We start from the raw sequence: 17,208 nt of genomic DNA, 5'->3' as shown, positions 1-17,208 counted from the left end.
AGGGAAAAAGGTACACTCATACATTGCTGGTGGTGCTGCAAAGAAGTGCAGCCACTCTGGAAAATAGTGTGGAGATTCCTTAGAAAATTTGAAATGGACCCACCATTTGACCCAGCTATCCCACTCCTTGGCCTATACCCAAAGGACTTAAAATCAGCATACTACAGAAATACAGCCACAACAATGTTCATAACTGCTCAATTCACAATAGCCAGATTGTGGAACCAACCTAGATGTCCTTCAATTGATGAATGGATAAAGAAACTGTGGTATATATATACAATGGAATATTACTCAGCCTAAAAAAATAACAAAATTATGGCATTTGCAGGCAAATGGATGAAATTGGAGAATATCATGCTAAGTGAGATAAACCAATCTCAAAAACCAAAAGATGAATGATCTCGCTGATAAGCAGATGATGACACATAATGGGGAGTGGGAGGGGTACAAGAATGGAGGAAGGAGGGACTGTATAGAGGGATAAGAGAGGTGGGAGGAGTAGGGGGGAAGAAAAAAATTTACAGAATGAATCATAATCTATTACCCTAGGTAAATATATGATTACAAAAACATTATCCCTCTACTTCATGTACAAACAGAGAAATAAGATGTATCCCATTTGTTTATAATAAAAGTGAATAAAAAAAAAGTTAAAAGAGTGGGATTTGGAAATTTATAAGCCAATAACAGTACTAGTAATAAGAACAATGAAACTCTAAAGAGATGCAAATAAATTGACTATAAAAATTTTAAATAAATGTTTTAATGTATAAAAAATCATTGCTCAATGTTATTTCATGCTCAATATAGCTTATAAAAATAAATACAAATAAAACCTTTATTGAAGTAGCATTTAAAAAAAAAAAAACTCTGAAGGTAGATGTAAACTCTAACTTCTGGTATGGACGCTGGGCTCTGTTATCTTTATGTACAAATAGTGCATATTTCATTTTTCTTTTTTCGGTGTGAAGAAATCTTGGATGTTAACATTTAATGACTTGCATCCAAAATAAATAAATAAATATCAAGAGCAAGTCAATTTAGTTACATACTATAATAATTATCTACTTCATTGGTCATGTGCTCTATTTTCCCAAAATGCCCACAGAAAGGAAGATATGACAAATCTCTATTGAGGTAATAGTCCAACAATATAAATACTTGCATAACAGAAAATCAAAGTATTTGTCTAAAGTGATAGCTACAAAGATGAAACAGTTTTGCTAAATATATTCTGGTAATAGCTGCTAGAGGGCTATGACTATGCTTGTGCTGAGTTCCTGATGAGCAGATTATCACTCCTAAAGTAGAGTAATAATCGTTACACTCAGTGACCCTGTAATCTGGCATAAAGCTTCCCAGAAATGTAGTTTGGGGAAAGAAAATGCATTGTTCATGGGGTATTTTGCTCCTCTTCTCTTATACCTTACATATTTAGTTTATAAAAAGTTATTACTCTTTATTCACATATGCCTATCTTAAAAGGCATGTGACTTTCCTGCAATATGTATAGAATTGCCTTAAAATATCCAAGAGAATCTGAATTACACCTTCCTTTTCTTGTGATACATCTACAAAGAAACTTCACTTAAAAATAAGATCTAGTGTTCTCACAGATGCTCATTTGAAGTCAACACAGCTTAATGACTTGCACAAACTATGACAATATTTTGTTTTGTTCTGTACTTCTTACTGTAGTACTGAGCAAATCAACTCAGATAGAAGGTAAAGGGACAGAAATGATTTCCCTAAGTTTTCCTCTATAGAAATTGCTTTCTCACTGGGGAAAATTTAAATACCATTGATTCCCAAAAGCATACTGAGCATGTAGAAAAGAACTATAAGAGCTAACTGTTTTGAAAATCTGCTGCGCATAGTAAAGTGGCTGCAATTTAAATAATAGTTTGAAGCTTTGAAAAAGAAGAGAAATTAACAAAGACAATGGTTGGCAAATGGAGGCTATGTTTCAAAAGTTATTTGAGTGGTTGAGTATAGATATAATGTACATCCAAACTTAATCAGACTGAATTTATCTGGACTACTATTTTCTTGAGGGAATTATTTCCACTGGTTAAGAATGGGATAGTTTATTCCTAAAATAAAATAAAAGAAAAATGTTTTCTAAATGTCAAGTGAATGAAAATAAGTGAGAAAATGAGGGAGCAAGGGTCCATGGCCCTCATCACAGACCCAGTGGAGTACTGACTGCCAAGAACAAAGGCAGAACCTCTTCCCAAAATGGAATTCTTGAAATTCAAAGGCATCCTCGAAATTTGTGGAAAATATGCTTCCCATGAGCTCACCTGACCAGCTTTTACACCCCCTGACCAGCACAAGTCCATCAAGGACTGTCCATGAGCCAAACAGGAGAAAGGCCTCCACAGGAACTACACTCTCCCCTTACTTCTCAAACAAGCTTTCAATTTTTAACTGACCTACTGTCTTATCAGTCTGGAGGTTTAATGTAAGCAGCACCGAGTTTTTGATCTTTCAGTAGCCCAATTAGGACATGCACAAAGAAAAAGAAAAATAATGTAAAACATGCTAGCAAATATAAAACTCTGGGGTTTTATCTTTGTGGCTGTACTTTTCTCAAGTGAAATCAAAGGAAGTCAAATGAAGAATAATGGTACAATTGTAAGAAAAGAGAAAAATGGGTGTATTTTCGTCAACTTTTTTGCTGCTGTGACTAAAAGATCCTACCAGAACAATCTTGGAGGATGAAAAATGTATTGGAGGGGGCTCATGGTTTCAGAGATCTTAGGCCTTGAAAGGCCAGCTCTGTTCCTCAGAACTCAAGGTGAGGCTGAACATCATGGTAGAAGAGTGTGGCAGAGGGAAACAGCTCACATGATAATCAGAAAGCAGAAAGAGAGAGAGTCCATTCACCAGATACAGACTTATACCCCAAAACAAATAGTCACCTTTCAATACCTTTAGTCACCAAAGACTTTAGTTACAATCAATTAATCCCATCAAGTGATTACTTCACTGTTTAGGTTGAGGCTCTCCTAACCCAATAATTCATTTTCTGAACCTTTTTGCATTTTCTCACAATGAGCTTTTGGTGGACAACTCACATCCAAATCATAACAATGGGGAAAGACAAATAGTATCCCATGAGGTTCTTTAATGAATAAACTTTACAAGCTTTACACGATTTCCTTGGGATGTAATTTTTCATTGGGTCATTTCCCAATTGGAGTAAATAACACACTTCTGAATAAGATCTGTGATTATTTTATCAAGGATTAGGTAGTTAGGAGACAGATTTGTTAGCTTAAGTAATATTGAATTGTTACACCAATGAAATACACATTGAATACACCTTGAATATGTATTCAAGGGTTTAAAATTGTTTTGTATTAAAATTCTGTTATTTATAGATTTTAAATGTAGTATTTTTCAAATACTTTCAGTCTTTTGCTTCTGTGAAGATGGAGTAAATACACGTTTTCATGTTTCTTTTACTAAGTACAACTAAAAACTCTGGACATTTTGTGTAAAACAAAACTGCAATTGGAAGGAAGGGACTAGGACTGGGAATCCAAAGACTGATGCTGTAATCCATTTCCTGGCCTTTCTTTTCATCTCATACATACTAGACTGGAGTTGAGTAAGTTAATTACTCAGGAAAGTTAGGGATATAGACAAAAAAAAAGGAGAAAAAATAGGAGGAAAGAAAAAAGAGAATGTAAGGGAGGAAAGAAGGAAGAAAGGGAAGAGGGAGTGAGGAAGAAAATAATGAAAACTACTTTCTCTACTCAAAGGACACACAAAAAGCATCATAACAAAGTAGACAACTTAGAAAATACCCATTCTACTCTATCCAAACTCCTTAGGAAATAACAGCAGCAAAATGTATCCCCCTCCCCACATAGGTCAGCAAAGCCTGACTGGTAAACCCAGACCTCCATCCTGACCAGGATACAATGAAGCGCTCCAGTTCACCACTGTATCCAACACCACCATCAAGGGGTTCCAGTAGGGAGTCAGGATTTCCATCCCATTTGGCAGGGGGGAATATTCTATCTGACCCCAACAGTGTCGGTGAAGAGAGAGGGAGGACTGTACTTTTATTACTAGTCAGTGTAAGCAACCTGGATAAGTCGAGTTCAAAACCCAGAAAATTGCCTGAAACAAGAAAGACATTACGTAATAAGAAAAGAAGTCAAACTCTAAGACAATTCTAAACTTATATACATCATACAAAAAGAGCTTTAGATTATGTGAAACAAACACAATAGTGTTTTGAAAAGCAAACACTAAAGGAAACAGAAATAGGAAAATGCAAAATTATAGTTGGATATTTTAACATCCCTCTCTCAACAATTTATAGAACAATGAGGCAGAAAAATCAACAAGAATATACAAGAATCAACAACACCTTCTACTCGCAGAATGTACTCAACATTTCTAAAAGACTGTACCCAGTAACAGCAGAATATACATTCTTCTCCAAGTGACCTTGAAATGTATACCAAGAAATCATATTCGGGGTCATGGAATGACAATTTTAAAAGAACTGAAAATTTACAGAGTTTGTCCTCTGAACACAGTGAAATGAAAGCATAAATCAAAACCAGGATGATAACAAGATACTCCAAATACTTGCAAACTAAACTACACATTTCTTAATGGTCTGTGGGTTAAAAATGTAGCTAAAGTAATGCTGAAACCCCAATAAGTAGCAATAAGTGAACCCATTAAAATAAATTTCAGAATAATTTATAGTCCTACCTCAAGAATCTAGTAAAATATTAATAAAACAAAATCAAACAATAGGAAGAAAGAAATAGAAGAACAAAAATCAATGAAGTAAGTTTGGGGATGTAACTGACTGGTCTAGTAGTGCTTACCCTGCATATTTAAGGCCCTGGATTAGATTCCCAACAGAGAGAGAGGAAAAAAAAAAAAAAGAAAGAAAGAAAATAAAGAAAAAAAGAACCGAATTTGAAGACAAAAACATAATAGAGACAGAATAAAACAAAGATATAGTTCTTTGCAAAAATTAATAAAATTGACAAATCTCTAATAAGATTAACAAAAAATGGAGAAGATACAAATTATTCGTATTAGAAATAAATAGGCAGTTATCACTATAGAGCCTTTAGACATCAAAATGATAATAAGGGAAAACTCTAAGTAATTCTACACATATACATTTGACAATCTAGAAGAAATAAATTAGTCTTCAAAAAAACACACTAACACAACTCTCTCAAAATTAATTTGTAATGAGAAAGAGAGAAAAAAATTGATCTCCAGTCCTTGATGGTTTCATTAGAGAATGTTACCAGTTTTTCAAAATATAATTTTTATTCATTCTGCACAATTTAATTTAGGAAATTAAAGTGGAGGGAACAGTTTTTAATTCATTTTATGAGCTAGTATTTCCCTATACCAAAACCAAGACAGTAAAAATATAGGTCATATGCTTACTGGTGAAAGATTGGTTGTTTTTCCCTAAAATTGAGAAAAAGATAAAGATTTCTTTTCTTAAAACTCTTATTCATCACAATACTATAAGTTCTAGCTAGAGCTATAAGGCAAGAAAAAGAAATAAAATACATACAGATGAGAAAGTAAGAAATAAAACGGTCCATATTTTCAGATGACATGATATTCTACACAGAACACACAGGAAGTCTACATAGAAACTACATGAACCAATAACTGATTTTAATATGATCAGTGAATATAAAATCACCATGCAAAAACCAGTCATTATTTTATATTCTAAGAATGTTCATGCAGACACCAAAACTAAAAATGCAATACCATTTACATGGTCTCACAAATACGATAGTCTTAAATCTAACAAAACATGTATAAAATTTGCACAGTGAAAACTATAAAATGCTTATGAGTGAAATAAAATAGAAGTCAATAAATGGAAGACAATATATTAAACCTTCCACAAATTGGTATTTATATTTGCCAACAATTGATATATAAATTTAAAACAATTCCTTTCAGATTCCCAAAGGAATTTTCTTTTGACAAAGAAAATTTATTCTAAAATTTATGTGTAAAAGCAAGGTAACTAGATTAGATCGAACAATTTTGCAAAAGAATGAAGTAGGAGGGATCAGTGTACCTTATTTTGATACTTATATCTTCTAATCAAAACTGCGTGACCTAGGGTGAGGATAAACTTATTGATGGGACAGAATGCAGATCCATAAGATCACATACACAAATATTCCTAATTTTTGAAAAAGCTGAAAATGAATTCAATGGAGAAAGTTTATCAGCAACCAAGACTGGAGAAATTGGACAGTCATTAGCAGAAAATGAATTGAGGTCTCAACTCTAGGACACAAATGAACTCAAATGGTTCACAGATAAGTATAAAATGCAAAACTACACAATTGTTAGAAAAAATATAGGAGAAAATCTTTAGGATCTAAGATGGGATGGAATTTCTGAGACTTGACACCAATATCACAATCCTTAAGAGGAAAATATGATAAATTGCACTTCAACAAAATTATGTTTTACCCTGAAATTTATTTGTATGAAAATTACTTTGCCACATATTATAACTTATTATAAGGTAACATAATTAAAACATCATAACATTATCAATGGATCACAGAAACATATTTACAAAAATCAGCTATCATGACAAATACTATAGCATTATAAAAATAAAAACAATATTATTTATGAAATTTTGTTATAATAGATAAAAATTATGAAGAAAATTTTAAATATTATGTAAAATTAATTTTAAAAAATCCTACTCAAAAGATCTGATTGAATACTTAATTACTCTTAAACATCTTTCTTTGCTTTGAAATGACAAAGAAAAATTACAAAGTTAAAGGTTAAACAATTACACCAAATGAAAATTCCAAACATCCACCAGGCAAAAATGTTATTTTAAGATATCAGAAAAACAAGTCTATAAACTACAACAGATCAAAGGTTAATAATTCTATTCCATAAAGGATTTATGAAAAAAAATAATTAATATCCTAGTGAATTAGCCAACAATAGAAATAACTTCAAGAAACTTTCTAGTAATTTAATGATTCCCATAAAAAAATTTTTATACATTAAAAAACTGACATATTTTTCTCCTTATGGTAAAATCAGGATATATTTGATAATAGTCAATGTCACCCCAATCTCTGATATGATATGCACCTGGCATTCTTCCTGTGTGCCGTCTCCAAACTTCCCTTTTAGAAGGACACCAATCGTGTTGGCACTGGGGGTTGAACCCAGGATTCTCTAGCACTGAACTAATGATAGGGAGTTAATAAGTAAATCCTATACACTGCTGGTATAAGCAGATTTAGCATCCATAGAAAGAAAATCTCATTATGCATTGAGAACCACTAAAAAGTTCATACATTTTAATCTAGTAATCTCACTTAATTTTAAAATATCAACAAGACATAAAATTACATTGCATAAAATATTGCATTTTATATAAGAAAACTTTAACACTAAGAGAATAATTAATTTGTTATAGCTCACTGAGTTGAAATTATAAATCTGTTAAACTAATAAGCAATATTATTTACAGGGGGAGACAGTAATTAAAGCAGAAGAAATAGAACAAAAGTGGGCTCAATCCAAGTGTGAATTCTGACCTGGAAGCACACTGATCAAAGTCTATGGTGGCATCCCTTACCAAATGTTTTCTTAACATGGCTGTTTCCTGTCTACTGTGCTACAATCGCACTTTGCTTTTCCTGTTAGTTAGATTCTGAACAATCTCTCAGATTCCCAAGAGACCAAATGCCACCATCATGAACAATATCCTGACCACAGGAACTACAATTTTACTAATATCCATTTATCCATTTATCCCTGTCATCAGATGTAGAACATATTTTTAATTATTTCCTCTTTTTAAAGATTTTTCTAAGTTCAATATTTTCCAAAGTGAAGTTATATTTTCAGCTAAGTAGTCTGTGAACTGAATTTTTTATTCTAAAATTTATAATTAGTAGTTAATAAAAACAAATATGATACCTCTTGCTTGTTTTCTACATTTTATTTTGCCTTAGATATGAAAAGAAACAAACAAGCAGAGGATTTCCTGGATGGAAAATGAAGTGAGCTTTCTGTTTTACTTTATTGTATGCCGACAATAATGTTGGAACACTCTTCATTTTCCAATTAATAAGACATTGAGCACACTCAGTATTCTAAAACTGAGCATCAAAATTTTCTTCATAAATAGAACTTTATGAAGAACTTATAAGAACTTTCCAGAATAACTTTAAAAGAGGCAGCTAATGGTGAACCTAAGATGTGAGAGCTCAGCCAATGTCATTATTTTTACTGAGCAGCTTTTGCTGTTCCTTTAAATATTTATGTGTCCCATGCATATCCCACCAGCTTTGTCTGAAACAAATACGTTCTCTTTTAAAGCAAGATAACAGGTTATGACTAATAGTGGCTCAGAATTCATGGTTTTCTTTGAAAAGGAAGGAGATCTTATTCTAATATCAACCTTATTTCAGCAGCTAAAGCTTTTGAGTTGAAACTAGAATAGTATTTAAGGCCCTTAAACAAGGAAATATGTACATATAATTGGACAACTCATGTCTGATCAGTCAAGAAGCCAGTAACTGACTTTGGATAGAAACAGGAGAAAAGAAGGGATGTAAGGAAGACCTTTTTATGGTATATTTCTTGTACTTTATGACTTTTTTTATTATATTCATGCATTATCTATTTTTTATACACACAGATAACTTAAAAAGCACACAGAAATAAATATAACTATTGTCAAACAAGACTTTCTTCTTCACACCTATTTTTCTCTCAGAAGAAAATGTTTGCATTTGAGGAAAATTCCATTTGGGAATATTTGAAGGAAAAGGGTTCTTAACTCTCAATGATTTATTACCATGCCTGACATTGAGTTTGGTATGTTCAGGAATCTGTAAGCAGTTATGGGACTGCCAGTTTGCTTCCTTGGTTGCTGCCGATCTGTAGGGTGAGTAAGTCATAAAACATCAACATGACTTATTTGCTCTTGTGAAAAATGGATCTCATCACTCTTACTGCTTCTTGCCTGCAGAGGATATTATAAATAACTTATCATGCACCTTTTGGAATGTTCATTGTTTTACCTGGAAAGAAGACAAGAATGAAATCATTATTATCCGAGTAAACTGATGAAGTTAAAATGTGCCAACCTAAAACATATTATAATTTTTAACTTTAAACTGGTTATGGTTCTCAGAATAAAAATGGTACCTATGCTATTGATTTTGAATATTATTAGACCAAAGGAAACCCAACAGAGATAGAACTACTTCTGAAGATTAAATCATGAGTGAAATCAAGATAGCCAGAGGAACGGAAGGCTCAGTGAGTCAAAACCTCAAGTTAGGCCAGTGTGCTAATGATTCACCAGTTTACATTTTCCTAAAACCTGTTTAATGAGTTTCTTCTTAGCTTCCTTTTTATATTGATGTTTATAATTATTTAGATTGTTATGAATGTACTTATGGCGAATGAAGAAATTATACTCTATATGCCATTAGGTATCCACAGAAGCTGCAGTCTGCTCTTGGAAGTTCAGATAGAATCTTTCTGTCCAGGATGTTCCTAGAAGATGAGCATTTGGAGTTTCAATTTTTTAAGTAAAACACAAAATCGTTCTGAAAATGCTACTAATGACTTAGAACTAGTTCGATCATCAAAGTAAATGTTATTAGAAAATATTAAAACAGAATCACTTCATCCTTGACTTGGAAGTTAAGACTTGAGAAAGATACATTATTAATGGAGTAAAAAATTCCATGGATCACCAAACGCATTTTAGCTTTCATTTCATAGCAATATTAACATATGAAGGAAAGTATTCACTCTTAGGATAATACTTCACAGTATATACTGTGATTAGCATTGAAGACTTGGCCATAAAGATGCCATTCCTTCCCTCAAGAAGTTCACAATATTATCAGCTAGAAGGGAAATTAGAAAAAATAAAATAAGTGGTATGAAAAAGAGTACATAAAAATAGTATTATATCAGGACCAGAGAGAAGTAAGGGGGAGAGGAAAGGTTTCCTAGTAAGAGGTAAAGATTGAGAAGCACATAAATTATCCAGACCAAGAAAAAAATGAATGAAATCTATTCTACATAAAGAAAGTAGCCTAGAATTGCACATTTGTTACAATAGGAAACCTAGAGCAAGATTTTTCTCAGGAAACTATTAAAGTAGGTATGTGGCAATGGGAAAAGAATAAGATATCATTGATTACTGCAAAATAGACTAGGATAGGCCATAAATTGCTAGATATGTCTGGAAGTTTAGAGCCAGGCTGCTGTATGTCTGATGCTGCCAATGGAACAGGATTAAAGAAGCACTTGTGTGGGAGTAGGTATGGCCTTGGATGCTGGAAGAGCACCCTACCCAAACCTTGATATAAAAGCAATCAGTACTGTAAGTACAAAGGAACAGCCACCCTCTTTTATGCTTGCTAGCTTTTTTACTGGTATGCTTACTGACCACCCAACTTCAAGGTGTATCCACACACCATTATTCTTTTTAAGAGGATATCCTTTGCATTGCTCATTTACTGGTCTTGTGTGTGAAGAGTCAAGAATTTGAGGCTTCTGGGGTTATGGTTAGGATCTGGGATGTCCCCCTAGAGCTTATATTTGATTTGATTACGAGGGCAGCAATGTTCAGAGGTGAACTTTTGAGAAGTGATTGGGTCATGAGGTGTCCGGCCCCCTTAGAAAATTAATTCATTTTATGGACTAATAATCTGAATTGTCTACTGGCAGGAGGTGAAAACTGTAGTCAGGTGTGCCATGGTTGAAGGAAGTAAGTCACTGGGGAAATGTTATTGAAGGTTATATCTGTCCTTCATCTCTCTCTCTCTCCCTCTCTCTCTCTCTCTCTCTCTCTCTATCTATCTATCTCTCCCCTCTCCCCCTCTGGATGCCATAAGCTGAGCAGTTTTCCTCCCCCATACCATTTCATCATGATGTCTTTCTGCCTTGCCCCAGGCCCAAAGCATTGGAGCCAGCCAATCAAGGATTAAAACCTATGAAACCATGAGCCAATATAAATGTTTTCTACTTTCAGTTGTTCATATCAGGTATTTTAATGACTGGAATGAAAAGCTGACTAAGAGACCCAATAGGTTGTTGCTCTTGTTTTATTTTGTCATATAAATAACATTACTTGAAAGTCAGAAGATAAGATAAACCCAGGTAGTAGAGTAATGATTAGGCCATTGGTTTAGCTTTTTTGGAAGTATCTTTGGGAATTGTAATTGTGTGGATGCAATGAATAAAACATACATACATTTGTGTTCAGTCATGGTTAGTTGAAGAGGTGGATGATAACATACACAAAAACAACATTTGGTACCATAGAAGCATGTCAGATTGACCCAGGAGAATCAGAATCAAATGGCCATTGAAGACAAAGCCCTGAGAAAGAGGAAGGGTTATGAAGGTTATGTGGGTAAAGAAAGAGGTGCCTTTGTAGCTGAGATGAGTAGGCAAAAGGAGAAGGAGAAACAGGAAAAAGAAGTTGAAAAATTAGAAGAGAATTAAATTCTTGAAATCAATAGAAAAGAGTTTCATGAAAGATTTCAAAGATTTCAAAAAGATGATGGCTAGATGAACTTTATGATAATATGAATAAACTCTGGTGAACCTCTGTCAAATTCATTATAATTTTCATTAAATACAGAGGTTAAGTGAAGTACGAAATGAGCGTATTTTATGATAGTGAGAACAACAATTTCATTGTGAGTGTGAAGGTGGGTATAGCAAGGTAGAATGGTATATAGAAGTACAAATATAGAGGAGGCTATGTTAGTGTTTTTAGTTTTTAATGGATAAATTTAAGAAATATCTAAGAGAATGAAAGAGAGCTAAATTTGGTTAAAACTGGGTTGTTGAAAAGAAAAAACTAAATTGTACTGAAAAACAATAAAATTAGTCTTCCAAAGATTTTGAGGAAAAATATAAACACCATTTGTCGCCGCCCGCGGCAACAATCCCGTGGATATTTTTTACCGCCTGCAGCAACAATTGCGCGGGTATTTATCAGAGGCGGACTGGGAATAAACTACTTCTATTCCTGTGCTGCTCCCTTGCTTGCTTGCTTATTCTATAGCTTATAGAGGAAAAAGAGGTTTGCTTGATTTTAGAGGAAAAGAAGCTTTGAGAGAAAGATAGGCTTTGCTTATAAAGAAAGTTTTAGAGAAAGACAGGCTTCTATGCTTATCAGGAAGAGAGACTTTGCTTAGAGGAAGAGAAACTTTGCTTATCAGAGATCTATTTCTTCTTAGAGTTCTGCTGCTTCTTCTTAGAGGAGGGTCCCGCATCCTGTGAACTAGGTGCTATCTATCTGAGGTGATTCTTAGTGGTGTGTCCCGCGTACTGCGATCTGTGATGTACGACCTAGAGGTGTGTTCTCAGTTCTCCGCTCTACGATCTGCCTTCTGCCGCTGCCTGCTGCCTGCTGCTTACTGCTTCTTTTCTCTGCTAGCTGCTTCTTTTCTCTGCTAGCTGCTTCTTTTTTCTTTCTACCTACTGCCTGCTTATATTCCCTCCAGGAGGCAGAGGGCGGGGCCACACCATTTGAGATCAGGCGAGGAGCCAGTTGCCCTATCATGGCAAAGGTTAAAATGAGCAGGCCCGAGCAGGAGCACTCGGGAACACCTGTGCACGCATTGTGTGCATGGACTTAATTGAATACGGCCAATGATAAATCACCTGGGTGTGCTTATATTAATCAACCTCCTCACTGCCAATGTGATCAAAACAACCTCTGGCTGGCCGCCAGGCGCCATCCCGGAGCAGCTCACAGGGCACAGCCCCCAACAACCATTTTTCATTTTTATTTTAATTTTTTTATTATTGGGTAATCTGTAGGAATAAAATGACTTCAAATGGCCTTTTCCAACTTTCATTTCTAAAATAAGTATGCAAAGAAGTACAGTTTTTATATCTTTAGTCATTTATATCCTAGTAAAAACTCTCTTTGTTATAAATTTGTTTAATTTAATTCATATAAGTATGAATTTGCATACAGACACACACATACATATGTATGTAAAATATACTTTCCTAAATGCATTTGAACTTTTCCCGTAGGATCACAATTTGTGGAAAAGTTCTCAATGTAATAACTTAGTAGATAAATGAAGCATCATGAATATAGAACAAAATGTATTGGGGGTTTGTCTTTGTTTTTCTGAGAAATAAGTAGTCCACAGAAAGTATTATTCATATTATTCAAATTATAATGCATCTAACAGATTTACCAGAGTTTATTCATATTATTACAAAGTTCATCCGGTCATAATCTCTTTATTGAAATCTTTCATGAAACTCTTTTGTATTGATTTCATGAAGAAGTAGAAATTAAATGATAAAATGCAAGTGCAGCAGAAAGAGCAAGCTATGTATTTTTCTGGATGCAGAAAAAAGGGGAACATTTAAAAAGGAGGAGGAGTTCAATCGTAGCTGTTACCTCCAAAATCAGTTGGTCTGAAAGCATTTAGGGTGGACTGGGTAAAAATACAGGTTGGATATCATTGGTATGTGAATGATGACTGTTTCTCAAGCTGTGGTATGTGAGCCACCTACTTCAGAATCATAGGCAGTGGTAGCAAAAGATGCAGATATCTCCGGATCCAAGATGGCGGCCTAGAGGGAGACTGCACCCCCGGTCGCTCCAGAACCCAGGAGTTAAGAAGGGGAGGCATTGAGAGACTCGGACTGAAATAGAGTCACGGGTGAGTCTGCCCACTGGGTAAAGCTCAGCCCGGGGGGCAGGCCCAGACAGAGGTGGCTTATCGGAGCCGGGCAGGGCAGCTAGAGTCATCCACAGGCAGCCCTGCGCACTCCGGCGGTGGGCCGCGCCCACACAGCCAGCTTCTCCAGGTTCTCGGAACGGAACTGGCCCGCTGGTGAGAGCCTTTCTGACCAGAACAAGCTCCGAGTCCCGGAGCCAGTGCAGCTCAGCGTACTCTGGCACGCAAGCAGATTCAGGGTCCAGACAGGGCAGCCAGAGACTTCCCCAAGTAGTCTGGACCCCTGCGGTGGGAGGTGCCGTTCAAGGCTAGCCTCACGGAGCTGACCGCCCAGTGAGAGACTTTCTACATAGAACCAGCCACAAGCCCCCGAACCAACGGAGAGCCTCGATCCGCAAACAGCCTCTGGGATCAGGGCAGGGCAGCCAGACACCTCTTCAGGTGGCTCTGCCCACTCCGGCTGCAGGCTCTCTTCTCGGGACGATCCAAGATGGCGGCCTAGAGGGAGACTGCACCCCCTGTCTCTCCAGAACCCAGGAGTTAAGAAGGGGAGGCATTGAGAGACTCGGACTGAAATAGAGCCACGGGTGAGTCTGCCCACTGGGTAAAGCTCGGCCCGGGGGGCAGGCCCAGATAGAGGTGGCTTATTGGAGCCGGGCAGAGCAGCTAGAATCTTCCCAAGGTAGCCTTCCACACTCCGGCAGTGAGCTCCTCCCACACGGCCAGCTGCACGGTGCAGGCCCACAGTGAGAGCATTTCAGCACAGAGCCAGTTCCAAATCGTGGAACCAGTAGGGGGCTAGGGGCAGTATTCTTCGGATACGCTGCTTTATCAGATTCCTCCAAGACATCAGGCTACTGAAGGCTGGGAGGTGATACACTGGAAATCTACCGGGACACTATAAGCCAATAGCGGAAAACTGCAATATCTCAGGGTCCCACTGAAAACTGACCAATATGAGAAAACAAGGGAAGAAAATGTCCCAAACAAACCTAGATACTACATCAATAAAACCCAATGACAGCACAGCAGAAGAAATGTCAGAAAGGGAGTTCAGAATGTACGTAATTAAAACGATCAGGGAAGCTAATGAGGAGATGAAAGAGCAAATGCAGGCATTGAAGGAGGAGATGAAAGAGCAAATGCAGGCATTAAATGATCGCACCAATCAACAGTTAAAAGAGCAAATACGGGAAGCAAGAGATCATTTCAATAAAGAGTTAGAGATACTGAAAAAAAAACAAACTGAAATACTTGAAATGAAGGAAACAATAAACCAAGTTAAAAAATCCATAGAAAGCATAACCAATAGAATGGAGCACCTGGAAGACAGAACCTCAGACATTGAAGACAAATTATTTAATCTCGAAAGCAAAGTTGGCCAAACAGAAAAGATGGTAAGAAATCATGAACAGAATCTACAAGAATTATGGGATATCATGAAAAGGCCAAATTTAAGAATTATTGGGATTGAGGAAGGCTTAGAGAAACAAACCAAAGGAATGAACAATCTATTCAATGAAATAATATCAGAAAATTTCCCAAATCTGAAGAATGAAATGGAAAACCAAATACAAGAGGCTTATAGAACTCCAAACATACAAAATTACAACAGACCCACACCAAGACACATTATTATGAAAATACCTAACATACAAAATAAAGACAGAATTTTAAAGGCTGCGAAAGAAAAGAATCAAATTACATTCAGAGGGAAACCAATAAGAATATCAGCAGATTTTTCAATCCAGACCCTAAAAGCCAGAAGGGCCTGGAACAACATTTACCAAGCCCTGAAAGAAAACGGATGCCAACCAAGAATCTTATACCCAGCAAAACTTACCTTCAAATTTGACGATGAAATAAGATCCTTCCATGATAAACAAAAGCTAAAGGAATTTACAAAAAGAAAGCCAGCATTACAGAACATTCTCAGCAAAATATTCCATGAGGAAGAGATGAAAAACAATGATGCAAATCAGCAACAGGAGGCGCTAGCCTAAAGGAATAGCCAAATAAAGGAGAAACCAAATCATGTCAAAAACAAATATGAGTCAATTGACTGGGAATACAAATCATATCACAATAATAACCCTGAATGTTAATGGTCTGAATTCATCAATCAAAAGACACAGACTGGCAGATTGGATTAAAAAGAAAAATCCAACAATATGCTGCCTGCAAGAGACTCACCTCATAGAAAGAGACACCCATAGACTAAAGGTGAAAGGATGGGGAAAAACATACCATGCACACCGACACAGCAAAAAAGCTGGAGTATCCATCCTCATCTCAGATAATGTGGACTTCAAACCAAAACTAGTCAGAAGGGATAAAGAAGGACATTACATGCTGCTTAAGGGATGCATAAATCAGCAAGACATAACAATCATAAATATCTATGCCCCGAACATTGGCTCATCCACGTACATCAAACAAATCCTTCTCAATTACAGAATTCAAATAAACCACAACACAATCATACTAGGCGATTTTAACACACCTCTCTCACCACTGGATAGATCGTCCAAACAAAAATTGAATAAAGAAACTATAGATCTCAACAACACAATCAGCAATTTAGACTTAACAGACATATATAGAATATACCATCCAACAAAGAACGAATACACCTTCTTCTCAACAGCACATGGATCCTTCTCTAAAATAGACCATATTTTATGCCACAAAGCTACTGTAAGCAAATACAAGAAGATAGAGATACTACCTTGTACTCTATCAGATCATAATGGATTGAAATTAGAAATAAATGACAGAATAAAAAACAGAAACTTCTCCAATACTTGGAGACTAAATAATACACTATTATACGATGAATGGATAACAGAAGACATCAGGAGGGAAATAAAAAAATTCTTAGAAGTAAACGAGAACAAAGACACATCATATCAAAATCTCTGGGACACTATGAAAGCAGTACTTAGAGGAAGATTTATTTCATGGGGTGCATTCAAAAAAAGAAGTAGAAATCAACAAATAAATGACTTAACACTACAGCTCAAAGCGCTAGAAAAAGAAGAGCAGACCAATACCAAAAGTATTAGAAGACAGGAAATAGTTAAAATCAGAGCCGAAATCAACGAAATTGAAACAAAAGAAACAATTGGAAAAATTAACAAAATAAATAGTTGGTTCTTTGAAAAAATAAATAAAATTGATAAACCCTTAGCCACACTAACAAAGAGAAAGAGGGAGAAAACTCAAATTACTAAAATTCGGAATGAACAAGGAAACATCACAACAGACACGAGTGAAATACAAAACATAATTAGAAACTATTTCGAAAATCTATACTCCAACAAAACAGAAAACCTCGAAGACATCAACAAATTTCTAGAGACATATGAATTACCTAAACTGAACGAGGAGGACATACACAACCTAAATAAACCAATTTCAAGCAATGAAATAGAAGAGGTCA

This window comes from Sciurus carolinensis, chromosome 7, assembly GCF_902686445.1.
Source record: "Sciurus carolinensis chromosome 7, mSciCar1.2, whole genome shotgun sequence".
In the NCBI taxonomy this organism is placed as follows: Eukaryota; Metazoa; Chordata; class Mammalia; order Rodentia; family Sciuridae; genus Sciurus; species Sciurus carolinensis.
Note: the sequence above shows the minus strand (reverse complement) of the source record.